Source organism: Passer domesticus, chromosome 2 (genome assembly GCF_036417665.1).
Source record: "Passer domesticus isolate bPasDom1 chromosome 2, bPasDom1.hap1, whole genome shotgun sequence".
Classification (NCBI taxonomy): Eukaryota; Metazoa; Chordata; class Aves; order Passeriformes; family Passeridae; genus Passer; species Passer domesticus.
The window spans coordinates 125,214,210-125,232,572 of record NC_087475.1 but is presented as its reverse complement, the minus strand read 5'-3'; the positions used below and the strand labels follow the sequence as shown (position 1 = coordinate 125,232,572).

Sequence of the window (18,363 nt, the reverse complement as noted above, 5' to 3'; positions counted from 1 at the left end):
CTTAAAACCAAGCCCATAGATTATGTCAGACGGGGACATAAATTCTTGCTGCGTGCCATGGTGTGTCACAGAATAATGCCACGCAGTTTATACTGACATCACATAAATGTCAGACTCTGTCACAGTGCAGAAAACAAGTGGCCTTGTCCCAGGGCAGCCTGGATTTTTAATTTTTCCCCCTTCTTTGTTAGAGAAGCAGCCCCCCTGCTCCTGATGACCTTGCAGCACGAGTGGAATGTGCACGAGGGGCACATCCTGCCTTCTGGTGCTGGGGAATTTGGTGCCCTCTGTGCAAATCTCTGCTGGAAGTGCAGCTGCACCCTGAGCTGATGTGACTGATGGGATGTTGGGAAGGCAGGATGAATCATAACAAGGCAGTTATGAGGGATGGGAGAGTGTAAATAAATCAAAGCAGAGATATTAAAGCGATCTTTTAACAGTAGCATTTTCAGGGAAAGTGGAGGAGGTGGGGAACTCTGCTGGTATTTCTGAGTTTTCTGTTAAGCTGTGCTCCAAGAAATCCTCAGGTGTTAGCATGTGCTCTTTGAAAGACCTCAGCAGTGCCATGTTCACACATTCAGCACAAAGCAACATGTGCTGTGCATCTTAGGAGTGGGAGAAATCTTTTTTTTCCTAAGATTTTCTCATAGGAGCAGCGCCTAAAGGAAAGAGGAATTAAATGGTTGTGCATAAGTAGAGAGATTTTATTTAGTATGAATAGGTTGGTTTGGTCTGGATGTCTGAAGCCCTCTCTGATTCAGGAGAAATCTCACTGCAACTCTTCAGAAGTCTTTGATTTACAGTTTTGTGGTACTTTAGGTTAAGAACTCATCCTGTTTAAGTGCTGTACTTGGGAAAGCACAAGGTGTGGAAAAACGGGTAAGCACAAAACTCCACATTTACAGCAGTCACCTGAGTACATTTTTTTACTTGATTGCATATCTCAAAAGCAACAATTCTCACAATATCCTGTATTCTCATGCTGTGTTAGATCAATAAATGTCTTATATTTCCTTTTCCCTTTTAGATGGTTTGAGAACCTATATTCAAATGTGACAGACAGCCTTAAAGCTATGGGATTTTGCTGTAAAATCTGGTGTCTGTTGGTTTCTATATAAAATACAGATCTGCAGATGTTTCTCTGGGCTGCATGCAGGTTGGCAGGGGTATTTCAGTATCTTCATTTATGTTTTCTCCTTATCCTTCACATACTAGACTTCTGCTTTTATCTGTTTGGTCCTGTAATGAGATTGGCTTTTGCCATCTGTTAATTTGAATCTGTTCCCAGCTAAATCATTTGGGGAAAGAATTTGGGTTTCCTCACCTTAGGCTGTAGGAGCAATTCAAAGAGATAAACTGCATCAGTTGCATTGCTGTTTATTTCTCTGCAGGGCTGTCCTTACGATTTCTTCTTTATAGGAAATTTTCAGTCGTTCCACTATACTTCTTTAGCTCTTTAGTACAATAATGAAAAACAAAAAAATTATAAGTACAAGTGAAAGACTTTCCAGAGAAGATGATTTAGGTTTCCTTTCCAAGATCAAATGTTGACTTTAGCCCAAGGGGCTTAAAAAGGTCTATGGATTTTATGTGACATTTTCAGGTGGGATGATTACCAAGATACTCAAATAACAGGAGAGAGGAAAGGCCTTGATCTATACACTCTACACAAAAACTAAGAGTGACTTTATGATCATGAGGAAACCCATATGTTTTGAGTTACTTCAGTTGCCTGTAACAGTTTGTACATTATTGGCTTCATTTTTTTATTGTGTTGGCCTCGGTGCATTAATACTTCATAGACCTGTAGAGTAAGTGATGATTGACAGATGTTTTAAAGCCCTGATTCAAGAACCTTTTTTGGCTCATGTTGATGCCTATTCAGGTGAAAGTCAAGTGAGTTAAAGCCCTACCTTGGATGGAGTGAAGCCTGTGCTTAAATGTCTCCATGAATCATGATCTGCATAATATTCCCTCAAGGTAAACCAAACACATTCCTTATTTTCTTTTTTTTTTTTTTTTTAGTGAAAAATGTAGCTCCCCATACCTTGTCAGTCTGTTTCTGAGTGACTTCTTTGATTTGTACCAAAAAATAAAGCCCTTTCCTGCAAATTATCACCACTGGAAAGAGGACTGAGCAGGAATTTGTGAACAAAACAAGCAGGAGAATTAAAATGAATGACTTCCTAATGAAGTTGCTATGGAAATGTCAATAAGCAGGGATGCAAATTAAATGATCTCGCCGGCACTTTTTGTTTCTGTTGTTCTTTCCTCGCTGGCTATGGGAAGGAATTACATTCAGGATGTCTTAATGTTGCATCAGTGACTGTCACTTGGCTGTCTTATAAATGGCAATTAGATCAGTAGGTCTGCCACAGAAGGGGCAATTTTCTCCCATTCTTAAAATGAGGGATGGAGACACAGTGGTCTCCATTCAGAAGATAAACCACAGAGGGAAACATGCAGTGCTCTGGGATGGCACTTTCCAGGCCTGGCCCCACCAGGGTGGCCGCCAGCCTTTGTTCTGGCCTGCCAGCCATGCCCAGCCTGGGGTGTTTTAATTGCTGGCAGGGACTTCCCCTTTGTTTTTGTGTATTCCCTCTCTCAGCATGCCTCCCATTCTGGGCTGTTGGCAGCTCTGAGGAAACTGGGGGTTTCCAGCAGGGATTGCTTTCACCAGAGTCATGAGAGAGTGCACCTTTAATATCATCTGCACTGGGGAGAGCAGGAGTTATCCTTGGCAGAGAGCCAGGGAGCACAAAGTGACATTTCTAATGGCCACTACTGGAATTAAAGGGAGGCTTGAATGAAAGGCTGGGGTGGGAAAAGCCCAGCTCGAGTTTGTTGTTGACAGGAAAATACACCTGGTGGGATGGGGACAGAGCTGATGGCAGGTCACAGTGGGAATAAGGAGCTGCTGAATCACAAGTGCAGCTCTCCCAGGGTGACATCAGTCACTCCTTGCCTGTGGAGATGCACAGGCTGAGCAGATTCTGAGGTGCCACCAGCAGAGGTTGGGGGTTCTTTGGCCAGGGAAGAAATTTCTGCTGCTTCACTTGTGGAAAGCAGCCTCTTGCAGCTCGTTTCCAGATGTTAGCAAAATCAAAAGAAAAATGTGCAAATGCACAGAGAGCAGAGTTGAAAGACAGATAAAATCAATCTGGCATCCTACCTGAAGAGGTAAAAAAAAAACAACAAAAAAACCCCAGTCTTAAAATTCTGGTTAATCCTTTTACACAACTCATAGCACTTGCTGCTGAATGCTAAAAGGTATTTCTGGAAAAATATTTGTCTTAAAAGTTTAAGGGATCATATGGACATTTTAACAAAGTTGAGTTCTAGTCCCTGTGAAGTGAGTGGAGTTTGAAGTGTTGGCCTCAGTGTGACCATGAATTGGATCAAGTGGAGTCTTCAATAAAATAGCTCTGCATTCAGCAATATCTGAGCTAACAGAGTCAGCTCTAAATGCAGCTATTTTTACAGACATTCAATAAGATTTGATTTTGAGAAAGGTAATACAATTTCAATAATTTTTTAAGGTTATTACCCTTCTGCATTTATTTTTCAGCATTCTCAATTTTTTATTTTTTTTTTAAGGCTTGCATTTATATACAATCAGAGGTCAGTGTTAAAATAGCAAGAAATGCAGGCAGGATTTTCAATGTAAAATTTCCAATGCACAGATCCAAGCTGGATCTGCAAAGGCATTCCCCAAATATTAGGAATGAAGATTAGGTGTTTTCTGGCATTTATGAATGTTAAAGCAAATACCAATCACAGTCTTCTCCAGTTTCCTGAAACCTTTTAGGAAGTTGTGAGTTAAAAATTGGCCTGCCTGTGAATATTTTGGTGAGTGAAATGTACATGAAATGTATTGAGAATCTCCTGTTCACACTAAGAGAACAGTTTTAGATGCACAGCTCTGCTGTTCCTTGGTGGGGTGGATTAAACCAGGTATTTGATTCAGCAGTGATGTTTTTGTTGGCACAAGGCTGGTGCTTCCTTTGTGGAGCTGCAGGACCAGCAGATGTTGAGCTGTTGGGGGTCTGTGAGCTCCTAAAAAAATTGCTGAGAGAAACCCCATTCCCATGACATCCTAAGAATCCTGCATGGTTATATTCACCATTGGTTTATGCTTTGAATTTTAATCAATGGCAATTTCAGGAAGCCACAAAAAAGAGAAAAACTCCTGAAATACAGCTATTGTTAATAGAAATGATGGTTTTGAAACAAGGTGTGAAAGAAATTGCAGCTATGTTCTTATACTCAAGCAGCTTCATTCTCGCTAGTGAATTATTTAGGATCACATTGTTGTGATTGAAAAGAGTTCAAACTGAGAAACCAGGAGGCCAACAAAAAATGAGAAACTGGAACTTCAGGATAAATGTGGATTTGAGACTGTGGTGAGTTCTTATCCTATCTATTCCCTTTCCTTGTGAAACTTATGAGCATGGCTGGCACTCTGCAAGGCACTGCTGAGAGTGATGATTTAGGTTTTTTTGACATTATGGTTGTTTCCTCTTGGAAAGGCCAGAGGCCGAGACTGGGAGTCCCTGTCTGATGTTTATCTGAGGCACTGAGAGAAAATCCCTTCTTGATTTCCTTGTTCCCTGCAGAAGCAAGAGAACTCAATTCAGCTTGGTCCCAGAGGGGGAAGGGGAACAATGCCAAATTCCAGCCTAATTTCTGAGCCAGGTCCCTGCCAATGGCAAAGAAATTACATAAGGTTCTATCCCCAGGTTACTGGAAAGGGATCTGTGCCTTTGGGAAGGGAAGGGTGTAAGAGAAGGTTTAGGGATACATTTGTGGGGGAAGCGGAATGGGATGGGGAAATTAATTTCCTGCTGGTGCTTGGGGCAAGATGAATCAGCAAAGGCTGATTTCACCCCTGGAAAATTTCATCCCTGGGTTATCACCATATCTTAATTGTGATTGTAAAAAAGCTTGAAAGGCATCCCTAAAAAGGATACGCTCCCCTTGCTGGTGCCTGGACTACGATTCACACAATCCAGCTCTGGGATGTGTTTGAGGCTCAGGGTTCAAGTCACAATGCAGAGCAAAGCTCCATGGTACAAAATTTTGCCTCTACTACACCTGAGCTGTTGGATTATTTTCAAATGCAGATTGATTTCTGGGACTAGGAATTTTTAAGAGTGAACTGAAATATTTAACAGAAGCTTAAGGTAAACATGATTCTTCTTGATGCATGCCTCCAAACTTGGGAGCTCTGTAGGGTGAGATGCCATTAATCCACAGCATTTCAGGAAATACAGAGGCTGAAAATCTGAATGAAGATATTTTCACTGGTAGAAAAACAGACTTGCATTTACTGAAAAATGGCAATTTACATTGTAAATTGCCAAAAGTATGCACGTGTACCCACTCTCTCTGCAGTAGCATAGCTATTCCAACTGAAATTTGTAATGGATTAGGTACATTTCTTAAGGGTACAGAAATTCACAGGCAACGAAAATGCTGTGAAAAGTTGGCAGATTGAAAACTCTTAGGAGACAGATTGTTCAAATTGGGCTCTATGTAACTCACAGCACCAGAAGACATAAATTTGTTTTCAGGCAAACCAGGTAGAAGTTGCCTTCCTTTGCAATGAAAGCAGAGATCCTTTCTCAGCATACAGAGCAAATTGAAAGTTTGTGTGCTTATTTACAGGCTGAAAAGACTTCTGTTTCTATTCTAAGTCTATGAAGTGCTTGAATGTCTGTGAGTAGAAGGGGAGCAAGAGAATAATTACCTGGGAAAAGTAACTTGAACCACCTACTCAGAGCACTTGAATTGCATTTCCTGTATTTTCCAGATGTGTGTCTTTCCTTGCGTGTGTTCACTTCTTCCTAAATCAGAAGTAATTTCATTCAGTGAGAGTGTGGGGGTTTTTTGATGACCAAACCCATATTTAAAACAAGAAGAAAAAAACCACAAACCACCCTCTCTGAAAACAAAACTTTAAGTAATTCCACCTCATAAGCGAGTGGAAATATTATCTGGATTAAATCAGGGCAGCACAAGAAGCTGAACTCGTGGCTTCCTAGAAATAGCCAGGAGCTGCAGGAACAGAGTCAATAGGAACATTCAGTCTGGGAAAAGCACCTCATGATTCCAAAAGATGGGAAGGACCCCAGGGCAGCCAAACCTGTTCATATTTGTAGGACAGGGAAGGTGTGAGGACGTTTTCTCTGTGCTCCGTGCACCACATGGAGCCCATGTCCATCTGCAGAGCAGATCCTGGTTTCAGGAGAAGGCTGTGAGGAGAAAAGAGGAGCAGGGATGTGGTGATTCAGGAAATGACAGCACAGAGAGCTGATAGCTCCCAAGGAGATCCGAGAGCTCCTGTGGGTGTCTGATTCTCTGTGGAAACAGTGGCAAAGCCTAAGCAGGCCTGTGGCAAAGGGGTGACCTGCTGCTGTAAAATGATCAGCACAAAATTAGCTGTTACAGAACAAATGTCAGCGAAAACCGCCAAACAAATTTCTCCTTATTTGAGATTCCTCGGTGTCTCGGATTCAGGTGGAGTTTTCCTGGAAGGAGACCCAAGGAGAATGTCAGTCACAGCCTGATTAGCATGAACTCCTTAAACTAAGGCTTCATCTTTGACAAGTGTGATATAAACTTGTTCTTCCAAGAGTAACCAGAGGACAGGTACCTATAGATGTCATCCATCACCTTCAGATCTACTGACTTCCTTGCAACCTGCCTTCATGGACTCACTTGGTATTCCTTGACCTTGGCTGGAATTGTTTTTTAGAGTTTGAACTCTGCTGGACAAGTTCTGGCCTGAATAAGAATTTTGTTCTCTTTGCAGGAAGCTGTGGAGACCTAATAACTGAAAGGAAAGCTTCAGCCAGATGTGTAGTTTGTGTAAATTAAAAAAAAAAAAGGCAATAAAAATATAGTGCTGATAATTTTTTCCATGCTCTGCCTAAGGTAGCAGCTTTCCATGAAAGGTGAACAGAGCTAAATTGAGAATGCAGGAAGGAAAATCGTTCTTGAAAGCAAGGAGGTTTGTGAAATAGTAAGCTGGGCATCCCACAATGTCACTCCCTTTCTCCTTGGGACAACAAATTTCATAAAGGTTTGGAGACAGCCTTCTTTATCCACAGTCTGAGTAAATATCTGATGGTAATCTTGCCTTGGGATAGGATTTTGCTGTCATTTTTTGCAGATGGGAAACATCCAGTGCTGTAAAAACCTGATTTGTGGGGTTTGCCTGGTGTTCACCAACTTGGGTTTTGTTTTGGACCACGTTTAGTCAAGTCTTTAGTTTAAGAACATCAGGAGCTTCTGAAGTTCTGGCAATCCTCACATGAGCTAATCCATTAAAATTCAGGGCACCCCAGAACAGTGAGGCTGTGGAAATTTGAGCTTGATTAACATAAACTTCCAGACTGGGTAGGACCCAGAAACAGGATTGCAGCTCTGGGATTTCACGTTTGCTCTGTTCAGGGCCTTGTTCGAACCAAAGTGATGAGTGGAAAAATTTGTGCCTCTTTTGTGGAGGGCTGAGACAAGTTGTTGCAATGCTGAAAACACAACACAGCTCTCAGCACCCTGCTCTCCAAAATTGCCTGCTAGCATAAGTTCTCGGGCATTAAATCCAAACTCATAGCATTATTCATTCTTTCAGCATTTCCACAAGTTATCGTGTGACACAGAGGTGTGACAGAGGGATGCTGCCAGCGTGGGGATTTTGGCTGCTTCCTGTCCCAAACCCATCCAGCAGTTGGTGTGACTGGTGCTCTGTCCAGCTCATCTGAATTTAATAAATTCTTTATCCCATTGATTAAATAAAAGTGCCCTCAAAATTAAAATTATTTATTAACAGGGGGAGCTGAAGTGCCCTGCATTAGGACATGGTGAAATCCAAGCTCTGTCAGCTGCTCAGGTGACTGAATCCTACAGACTCTCCCCAGGTATGTAAATTGGACTGGGCAGTTTTAATTTCTTTTTGAACAGCAAATTGCTGCATTGAAAATATTTATTTCACATACAGACCATGTAATTCTTCCCAAAACCCTGCCCTTCTTAGCTTGCTTCACCTCTCAGCCCCTCTTCTGCTCTAAACACTGCCAGAAGTAGTCTGGATAGGAAAGAAAAATTAGTTGGAAAAGGAAAACAAGCATCTGTACACAATCATATACTCCATCAGTGTGAATACAAGGCACCCGAGCCTTATACAAAGCTGTGAACATTATGTGCCAAATTTGTTGCAGATGTAGGCAGAAGCAAAAAAATATTGAAAAACAGAGAAAAGTCAGTCAAAACAGGCATACCAAATTTTATGAAGAAAATAATTATTATGAACATGTTCCTTAATATTAAATTCAACACAACTCTTTTTTTGTTGTTGTTTTCTGTCTGCTTATTAAGTATTTTGCAGCCAATATTTAGGAGAAAAGTAACACAAAAAGAAGCAGCTCAGATGCCTCCAATGATATAGGTTTTATCCAGGTGTAATTTTTAAAAATGCATCTTTGCAGACATGAAAAGTCCTGTGGGTTCATTTTTTAGAGAAGTGAGTTTCTCAGCATGTTCCAGTTTGCTGTGAGTAGTGAGAGTGGTCAACTTGATTTTCTTTCTGTGATTAATGAGAGCTTCTTGTGTTATTTTACCAAACAACCTATGCTAGATATAATTTCTGTACATTAAAAAATTCCTTAGAGGATCTGTTGACTTTAATGAAGAGAAGATTTAATATTACAGTCTGCAGACTTCCCAAATGACTCTTTATTTTTTAACTTAATTTTATTTTAAAATTACTTTTACGTGGACCTTAACTCAATGAAAACAAAACAGAAAAACAAGAGGTTTCCCTCCACCTTTTTTTTTTAAATTAGATATTTCTTATTTTAATGAAGACATTATTAGGAAGAGTTGAGTAGCAATCAGTGGTGGGGAATCAGAGTTTAACTATAAGTTCCTGCTCCTCTGGTTGACTTTTTTGTAACAGATTTGGCCATGGAATCTCATGGAATCTGAAGGATGCAAACTCTAGAAGAGCTTAAAATGAAACACCATTCACATGTACAAATGGCAAAAAGTACTTTCAATCATTTTTATCTTTAACAGAGATATTGGCTAACACTTCCTTTTTTCAAACAAACGAAACCAAACAGTTTTGGGAGGGAAGAGAGATCTGCTTTTCCCATGAGAAAAGTTAAATATTTTTCCTAATATGGTATGGCTTGTGTCCTAAAACATGTAAGTTTTTTAGTGCATGATGAAATATGTATTTTGGTACTTCATGAATTCATCTTCTCTCTTCATCAGGCTTCTCATGTCATTACATAGCTGAGCAAGAAGGGAGGTGATCTTGGTGCAACCTGGGGAATGCTGACTCAGAATTCCAATATTTAAGGGGAAAAAAACCATTCAATCTCTGAATTCTCCAAATTTCCATGCCAGTCTTCACTAAACCAAATTTGAGAATGGATTGGTTCTGTCAAAATACCAACATTGGAACACAGGCTCCTAATTTTAGATATTTAGTTGGGAATTTTTTTGTGTTATATGGCTATAACTTAGATGGAAAAAACTATGGGATGGCAAGAATGGACTGTTCTGGCAGGTAGACTTTGCCTTTCAGTTTGGAGATTGTAAAATTGACCAAAACAAGTTCCAGGAAGATCCATAAATACATTTTGGGGTGGAACTTATGTCAGTCAAGCCAGGTATAATTTGAGGAACTTGCACTTTTTCTCTTGAAAAAAATTCCAGTGAGCTGAAAACTAAGTTAAATCTGTTAAATCAGATTTAACTGAGTTAATGTTAACATGAGTTAATTCCATTTAACTCATGGAATTCTCATTCTGATCTAGAAAGTGATAATGGGAAAGGTGGGATTAGCAGGTCTATCCTCAATATATTTAGTGCAAAGTCCACCCAAAAATACAGAGCATGTTAGCAAAATATTCTGTGTGGTTGTTGCGGCTTTGGAAGAGCAAATATTTAATATTTCCTCCCTTATATCAAACTCACCAAAGTTGGAGTGACTCCAAGTTTTGGAACCTCCAAGCAGTAATTCAGATAATCATGGGAAAAGATTCATTAGTGCTGGGGTTTCGGAACTTAGAACTTTATGCAGGACACACATCACATGTTGGAAAAGCAGCTTCCAGTGGAAGTTCAGTAATTCAGAGTATTTTCACATTAAACTACAGAAATTTATCACATGAAGAGAACAGAAAAAAAAATCATTGGTGCAAGGTGAAGCAAAGATTTCAGTTGGTGCACTTTATTCTCCTCCAACTCCCATTATCACTTTTTCAATTCCCTTACAATCAATGGCATTGACTACATTAGAAATGACAAAAGTTACTAATTTACTATTTTGTTCATTTTCAGTAGGTTTGAACTTGCATCTCCAATTAATTTTTTCCCCCCCATCTTACTTTCAAGGTTTTTTAATACTTCTGTTCCCATGTAGGCAGCTAAGAGAGTGGTTGGGACCTTCTGTGTGAACTGGAGAGGGTGTGGGCTCTTTTTGGGCATTTCACTTGAGTTCTGTGACAGGAACACCACTCAGTCTTGGGCTGAGACCCAGGATTTTGGAGCTGCAGCTGGCAGCCCCATGTGAAAATAATTCAGTGTATTTGTCTGCATGTGCAGAACATGTGTAAGTATATACATGCAAACACACAAATATATATATATATTCTCATTCATACTCATAAATGCTCTAATTCACGAACAGATACTCTTTTCTCGTTCTGTATTTCAGTGTTTCCATGCTCAAGAGTGTCATAGTTTGGCCAAAAAAATAAAAAAAAAAGTGATTTTCAAAGCTCTGCTGCTGTAATGGTTTTGCATGAACTAAATAAAAACATCAGACCTCTCTGTTCCAAATAATTTTATAGCAGTTAACAACTCAGCCAGCTGTCAAGTGTGCTGTCACCAAGACCCCCTCTCTCCCTGTGAATAATGACACCAGTGAGTGTTGGATTTCTGGAGCATCTCAAACATTTAGGCACTGTCTTACAGATGCACAGAAGTCTTTTTTATACCATTTTTGAAGGGATGGTAGCTAAAAAAACCCCCACCTTTGTTATTTCGAGCAAAAGCTATTTAGTGATAATAAGGTTTCACAGGCTTCAAATTAGTTTACCTACATCAATTTGCATGAAAAATATGCAAAAAGCACTCCCTGAACATTGTCTGGATGGGGCTTTATTTTTCTAATAATTTTTCTAATTTTTTTCTAATTTTTAATAGTTGTGAGTTCCTTCCAGGAATCAGTTCTGTCCTTGACCTCTCCAGTGCCTGCTCCATGCCTTGTGTTTGCATGGGTGTCTTACAGGAATAACCTCCTGAATGTAAATACTTTAATGTATGGAGAATTTATAGGGACTTTTATTTGCCTCATGTATAATTCTAAAATTTATAAACTTGACATTTGTAGTGTTTCAGTTATTTTTTCCCCTTTTAAAAGTTGATTGCAATTTATCCACTTGTAAATCTCTGCTTGAACTTAATGCATTTTTATTGCCCTTTTTTCTAGGATTTGGTACAGAAATGTTCTCTGTGCATCAGCTGAATGTGGAAAATGTATTCAGTAATGTGCCAAAGTTGAGCTCTACATTTTTTTTAAAAAAACCCAATATTTCAGGAATAAGTTCTACATCTAAAATATATAAAACTGGGAATTGTGACTAAGGAATAGTTCAAAGAATTTTGTAAGAAAATTATTCCCAAATTTTATTCTTTAAATAATATGGTGGTGGAAATTTACCTTTAGGAAACACAACTGGATGTGATTCATTGTGGCTCCTGGGAAGGAGGGACAGAAATGGTGACTTTTTGTAAAATTAATTCTCACTGATAATTCTTTTGCCTTTATTTTTCCTCTGTCTCTCAAGACAAGATCAGTGCATGGTAAAGTCTGTTTTTTCAGAGAACAGATGTGATAATTAAGAACTGAAATAAATTTCGAAAATTCATGAAAGAATAGATGTCAAGTTGGCCATGAAATGTCTACCTGTACCCTTATTCTTTTCAACCCATGATATAATAGTTCTTCTTTATAAATATATATATATCCCCAAGTTTCACCCATGCAGCTCTAGTATTGCTTTCTACACTAACTGATCAAATGATATGAGCAGGAAGATTATTTTGATGGGGAAAAGAACTGTAAATCAAATATAATAAGTTTTCACGTGATTGCTATAATGTTTTTGTTGCCTGTACCATAGGTAGTGTTTTAGTGAAGGAAAATTAGGGCTTGAAACTCAATTTCTTAGGTGAGGAGTGATTTATGATTGCAAACATATATTCAAAATAATAAACATTTGTAAATTTGCACATTCCTCCCTTTGCTATATATAATTATTTCCTGTGTGTAGCATTAGTGTCTTGTGAGTAAAAAACTTCTCATAACATGTCCTCCTGCAGCATTGCTAAGCTCAACTAATGAATGCAATTTTTTGTATGCTGTTAGGTTAAAAAAAAAAAGTTCTTTATCTAAAAGGCTTTATGCTCTTTGTACCATGGGCAGGGGAATTTACAAGTTGCCATTGTTTTTCAGTGCAGTAAAAATATGTTGAGAATTACCAGTATATACATAATGCATTCAACATACTCAGATCCACAAAAAACAGCTCCCCAGCTTGCTCTTGTTGAATTAAAAATTACTTGAACCTACAGTTATGCTGGCTTTTAGGTGTTTTCAGGTTTAGGAAGATGATGCTGAGCCTTTAGACACAGAGTTGTTTACAAGAGTTTTTGTTCAGCTCTTTGTGGTGATGATCAAGTTCTCTGTAGATGATGTAAAATAGTTGTAGTAACTCACAGTACAATACAGCATTTATGATGTGCTTTGCTTCTAAGACTAAAAAAATATTTAAAAATAAGAATAAGAATTTAATAATAATAATAATAAAGTTACTCCCCTCCTGCAAAGCTCAGACTGAGCACTAGGACAAAACTCTAGTAAAGAAAAACAGATCGTGCTCTGATGATTTGGTGCTCTAGGAGGATCCCTATTTATTCCTAATATTGGTGCCTTGGTAAGACCAAAAGACAGAAGTAAAAAAAAAATTTGACAGGTATTAGGAGTCTCAATTTCTGGTGGTTTAATATTCAGAGTTTGTCATGAAAACAGTCAGCAAGCAAGAGAAGAGAGATCCTAACAGCATGTATGAATACACAAAGATTGCAAGTAAATCCTTGTTTTACAAGATGTCAAAATTTAATAGGGCACCACAGCATTCTGTTCTAAGAAATTGTCCTTTATATTGATGTGAGGTTTGAAAAACAGGATAAAAACTGAAGTGTCCAAATTTTCAGTTACAAGAACAATTACTTTCACATATTAAGATTAAGTAAAATTCTCAACTGGAAGTGCAAAATAAAGCATTTGGGAGAAGAATCTCCTGAGCTAGATGACCCATACCTATCCAGAGAATCTCTGGGGGTCACTTTAGTATATGAATTTTCACTTCCCCAAATGCTCTCAAAAGGCAAAAGAACATGGGATGATGAAATGGAGAGGAGTTGGAAGCAAATATCACGAAAAGGTGAATGCAAACCTGGTTTCTGATTCAGGCTGTGGATAAAGAGTGGATTATGTCTTTAAATGTGAGATCACTGAGCTGCAGTGTTGGTATCCCAGCTGTTCACCTCCTGATCCTCCAGGCCAGGAGTCCTTGGGGGTTTCCCAGATTTTGCCTTTCCTCACAAACTCCCCACACCCACAGTGTCTCTCCATTCTGAGACTGCTTTGTGCTCGTGGAGTGAACCTGGTCTCCTGCTGCATCTCTCCTCAGACCACCTGCAATTCCTTGGGATTCTAATTCAGCACCACCTCAGGTTCTTTTGCCAGCAAAAATACTGAGTTCAGCTGCAGCTGCATCAATTAGCTCCTCAAGCCTGCAAGTAGTGACACCAGTGACACTTTTTTGGGGTGCATGTTGGACCTACTGGTGAGTCCATAACTGTAATGATCAATCTTCCCTTTCATGTTGCTGTGTTTAAACATTCTTTTACCACCATGGGCTTTGAAGGTGGCAATCCACTGCCCTTCACTCATAAAAACACACAAATATTTTGCATCTGTCACAAATGAGCTTCACAGATGTGCAGCAGCACAGATGCTGGTTAAAAAAAGAAGAAAAAAGTTTATATATATTTATATATTTCTGTTGCTCAGAGATAATTTTGATTTTGTGGCCCCTCAGGACAAGACAGACGCTGAGGTGGTGGAAGGATTCTTGTGAGGAGCTGCTGAGTTTGTTGGGGTTGTTTAACCTGAAGAAAAGGAGGTTCAAGGAAGACTTTGTCACCCTCTCCTTTGAGAGTGAGGTGGGGATCAGATTCTTCTCTCAGGTAACAAGTGTCAGGACGAGAGGAAACATCCTCAAGCTGCACTAATGGAGGTGAGGATGGGTGGGATATTAGCTTAAAATTTCCTCACCAAGAGAGTTGTCAAGCATTTGAACAGGCTGCCCTGCCAGGAAAACATTACTGGGGCTATTCAAAAAGCAGTAGATGCAGTGCTTGCAGACATGACTTAGTGGTGAACTTGGAAATATTAAGTTTAGGGTCAGACTCGATGATCTTGAAGGTCTATTCCAACCGAAAATATTCTCTGAACCTGTGTAATGTGTATCTTGTGGTCACTGAATGCAACTGTGTTGTTGTTGTCCTGTGCTTGTTCCAGATAATGCCTCTCATCCACTATCACGTGTGTGAGCTCTCCTAGAGGGGCTCTCTTCATCCTCCCAGGATAGGGAGGTTTTAGCTTTTATATTTTTCAGATTCTGTGCTGATTTAGTGTGTAGTTCTGACCTTCACATGAGGGGATGGTGAGCTCTCTGCACAGAGTAGGGAGACAATTCCTTTTCTAGCTGGGGACCAAGGACAAAGGATCCAAATCTCAGGCCCAAGAGCACAAAAAACATGGGCTGAAGAGAGATAAAAAAAGATGGGACCTCATCAGCTAAAGCTGCAATTGTACAATTAACCCCAATATGGAAATGGAGCAGAGCTGATCCCAGGGAGAGAACCCGGCAGCGCTCGTGCATTTTGGGACCATTTTGGTTCATCTTGGGTGCAGCCCTGGCTGGGCTCTTGTGCTGCCCAAGGTGGATCCATGGAGGAGATCCTTTTAATAAATCCCTGCTTTATTCTTTAGCTCTGTCCAGCCTCTGTTCTAGGTCAGCCTTCCCAAGGCATCATGGGCAGGACCTGCTTTTATTTGGAGTATTTTGCGGATAGTGCCTTCTAAAATATCAAAATCTCTCTGTTGATCCTTCTGGCCCTACACCAGTCTATTATTCTGAAAGTGGATGTGCATTTTTGATTTCAGGGTTTAAGAGTCCTGCTAATTTGCAATTTACCCAGGCCAGGCTTGTCTTTTCACTGAGATAAAATAGTTTTAACCCTCTTTAGAAGGATGAAAGCCTCTGCCTGTATTCTTGGGTTTTTAATTTTTTTTTTTTTTTTTTAAGCAAAATACAGATCTATAGGATGTGCTTGGTAAAAGAATTATAAATTAACAGTCTCTTTTGAACAAATTATAGAAGCCACTTGAACTCTTCCAGCAAAAATTAGGGTTTCATTCAGGTGCTGCAATGAGAATGACTGTGCTGAGAGGGATTCACAGACTGGAGGGGATTATTGGGATGATGGGGAGCACACCCATCAGCCACATGAGGAAAAATGGACCTCTGGAGCACAGAGAAATGGGAGTCATTGCAAGGACTGAGCAGATGGATTAGAGCTGCAGCAGCAGCAAACACCAGAGGTTTATTACTGACCTCATGGGCCACTCACTGGGGCAGAGATGACAGGTGAAAAGTTGTACCTGCTTTCAGTGGTTTCCAGGGGTTTGGTGTGGTTTTTTTCAGGTTGACAACGAAATGAAGCAAAATTTTCTTTTTTCTTTTTTTTTTTTTTTTCTCCCGCTCTGGGAGACAGAAGAGTGCACATCAGGTATCTACTTTATCTTGCTGATTTCAGGCAATAATTTGTGATGGGAGAAGTGCACACCTTAAGTCCTGCTCAGCTTGACTCAGAAAAGAGGTTTTTAGTTCAGATCACTTTTGGGCAGAACTGGTGCTTGACATTTTCATTAAAAGTAACCACATGCAGCACTACTTGCTGCAGGAGTTGCAAACCCCTTATTTTATTTTCAGGGGGAGAAGCAGGCCCTCAAAGTGCTTAAAAGCAGAGGAATGGTGCATGCCAGTGTGTGTGCATGTGTGTCCACTTGCCTGTCCATATATTTAGGAATCATAAATATATCCTGAAGTGGAAACACCAGAGTGACCCTGCAGTGATAGAACTCTGTCAGTGTCACAGAGATGCTGCTGATTTATACCAGTATGGGGTCAGAGAGCAGAGCCCCTCAGCACCCAGAGCAGCAGGGATGGTAGAAATCAGCCTGAGCCTTTTCTCCTTTGCTGCTTTGCTTTTTCAGGTCTCTGCCATGGATGACTTCTGCCTCTTCTTCCAGCAGGTCATGGATGTGGCAGCTGCTGAGCCTTTGCATGAGTGGGAAGGGTGAGCAGCTCTGTGGAGGGACTGTGCTGACAGAAAACACATTTAATCAGGATGGATCCCTTCTCACAATGTCCTTTCCCTCATGAAACTCGACAGAAAAGCACAACAGAGGCAGCTGGGTTTGCTGCTAATCTCTTGCCTTTCACCTGGGTTTGTTTCCCCTGCCTTAATGTCTCCTGTCAGCTTTTGCTGTGTCCATCCTTCCTTTTTTTGCTGAGCCTCTACTGTCAGGCAGAAGAGGGGATCTAATTTAGGGTTCAGCCATCAACAGAATATAAATTTGGCAGCATGTCATGAGCATACTTCAATATGCTGTGTAATTTATAAGGCAATGCATCCATTTTTAAGGCCAGCCCTGAATCCCAGTATATCAAAAAGCAGAAGAATAGATTGCTGCTGCCACTTATAATAATGTGTCCAGAAATACATTGTGTGAGAGGCCTTGTATCCATCAATGAAAGTGTTTTAATTCTCCTTTTAGTGGCTATGTACCATGTATTTAGTAGAAGTTATGGCTAGGATGACTTCATTGATAAAGCCCTATTTCATGTAGCACAAAAGCAGAACAAAAGATTTAATAATCTCTGGTGTATCATGTGGATTCCCATTGTGTGGCATTGACTTCAGGGGACTGAAATTTCTCTAATTAGGGTTTTTTCTCTGTCCTGAGTTCCTGGAAAAATCAGAATTCAAAACTCAAGGATACAGCTTGACATGGGTTGAACACGTTTGATAAAATGGAAGGGATAGAGAAGTTCTGGAGACAGCTTTAAAATGCACCCACTGCTTTCGCTGATATTTTATAGGGGAGATTCTTCCCTCTGGGCAAAGCAAAGAGGGAGGTGGTCAGGGATTTTCTCTCTGGCCATGGGGAGGGGATGGAAGGTGACCTTTGCATTTCCATTCCTTTTCTGTTCTAGTCTGGTGGCAAGCACTGAAGGGCAGAGCATGAGATTAATCCAATTGATATTAAAAATCCTTGGCTTTGTTAATTAATTAATTTATTAATTATCTATTAATTGTTTATCTAGTTATGTATTTGATATTTTAAACCGAAGAACTTCCAGGATTTTATCGCTTGATGGGCCTGATCTTGAAGCCAGGCATAATTTGATTTGGGTATTCATAACCTGAGTGGAGAAAAGACAGTTTAAAACAAGAAAAAGTATACATTATGGAGACTCACAAAACCCATAAGAATGTGAGCTACAGACCAGAATAACTGAAATCATAAGGACAGACAGAAGATGACCCCTCCTTCCCCGTGCCACACTGCCTGCAGAGGAATGTCAGATTAGTGCAGAAGCCAGCACAGACATGAAAATGGCCATAATGCAGCAGAGATTAAACACCAAATCAGTGCTGGGGGGCAACTGAGCCCTCTCATTCACTGCAAACAGGTGGCAGAAAGCTGCCATTTCCAGAAGGGTTTGCAGGGCAGGAACTGCACATGTGTCAGACCTGGGAGCTGCATGCCAGGCTGGAGAACTGGGGAAAGGCCAGCTCAGAGCTGCTGGGCTGCTGCTGGAGTTGGGGCCCTGGCACCAGCAAACTGCGTGGAAACCAGAAAAATCTCCAGATATTCTGGGAGTTGTTGTCTAGGAGCTTTACCCTAAATTGGTCCTGCTTGCTTAGACAGTGCCAGTGAAGGTTTTCCACAAGTTTCATGAACTGCAGAGTCCTTTCAGCCTCCTCAGAACCAGCACAGAGATACAGCCCCTAAAGCACAGCTGTGAGCACAGGTCACTTGTGGTGTGTTCACCTTCTTTTCCAGCAGCTCTTAGGGACTTCTGGGAAGCCAGGGCTCTGTCTCCAGGGGGAGAACAAGTCAGATGCTGAGTCTGTGGGTATTGA

The 18,363-nt window shown here is 40.3% G+C and overlaps 1 long non-coding RNA gene across 4 annotated transcripts in view; it reads left to right on the top strand.

The window, feature by feature from the left end:
* The window catches only part of LOC135295060 (uncharacterized), a 146,103-nt gene extending 128,659 nt beyond the window's left edge, over positions 1-17,444 (top strand). For 2 of the 4 annotated variants that reach the window (XR_010357124.1, XR_010357121.1), the window contains 4 exons: positions 7,835-7,922; positions 13,773-13,928; positions 14,184-14,381; positions 16,427-17,444. This is a non-coding gene — a long non-coding RNA (uncharacterized LOC135295060). Of the gene's footprint in view, positions 1-7,834; positions 7,923-11,506; positions 11,627-11,743; positions 11,798-13,772; positions 13,929-14,183; positions 14,382-16,426 lie in introns of those variants that run through there. The other 2 variants (XR_010357122.1, XR_010357123.1) reach the window with 2 other exon arrangements.
* Positions 17,445-18,363: the final 919 nt, after the last annotated feature.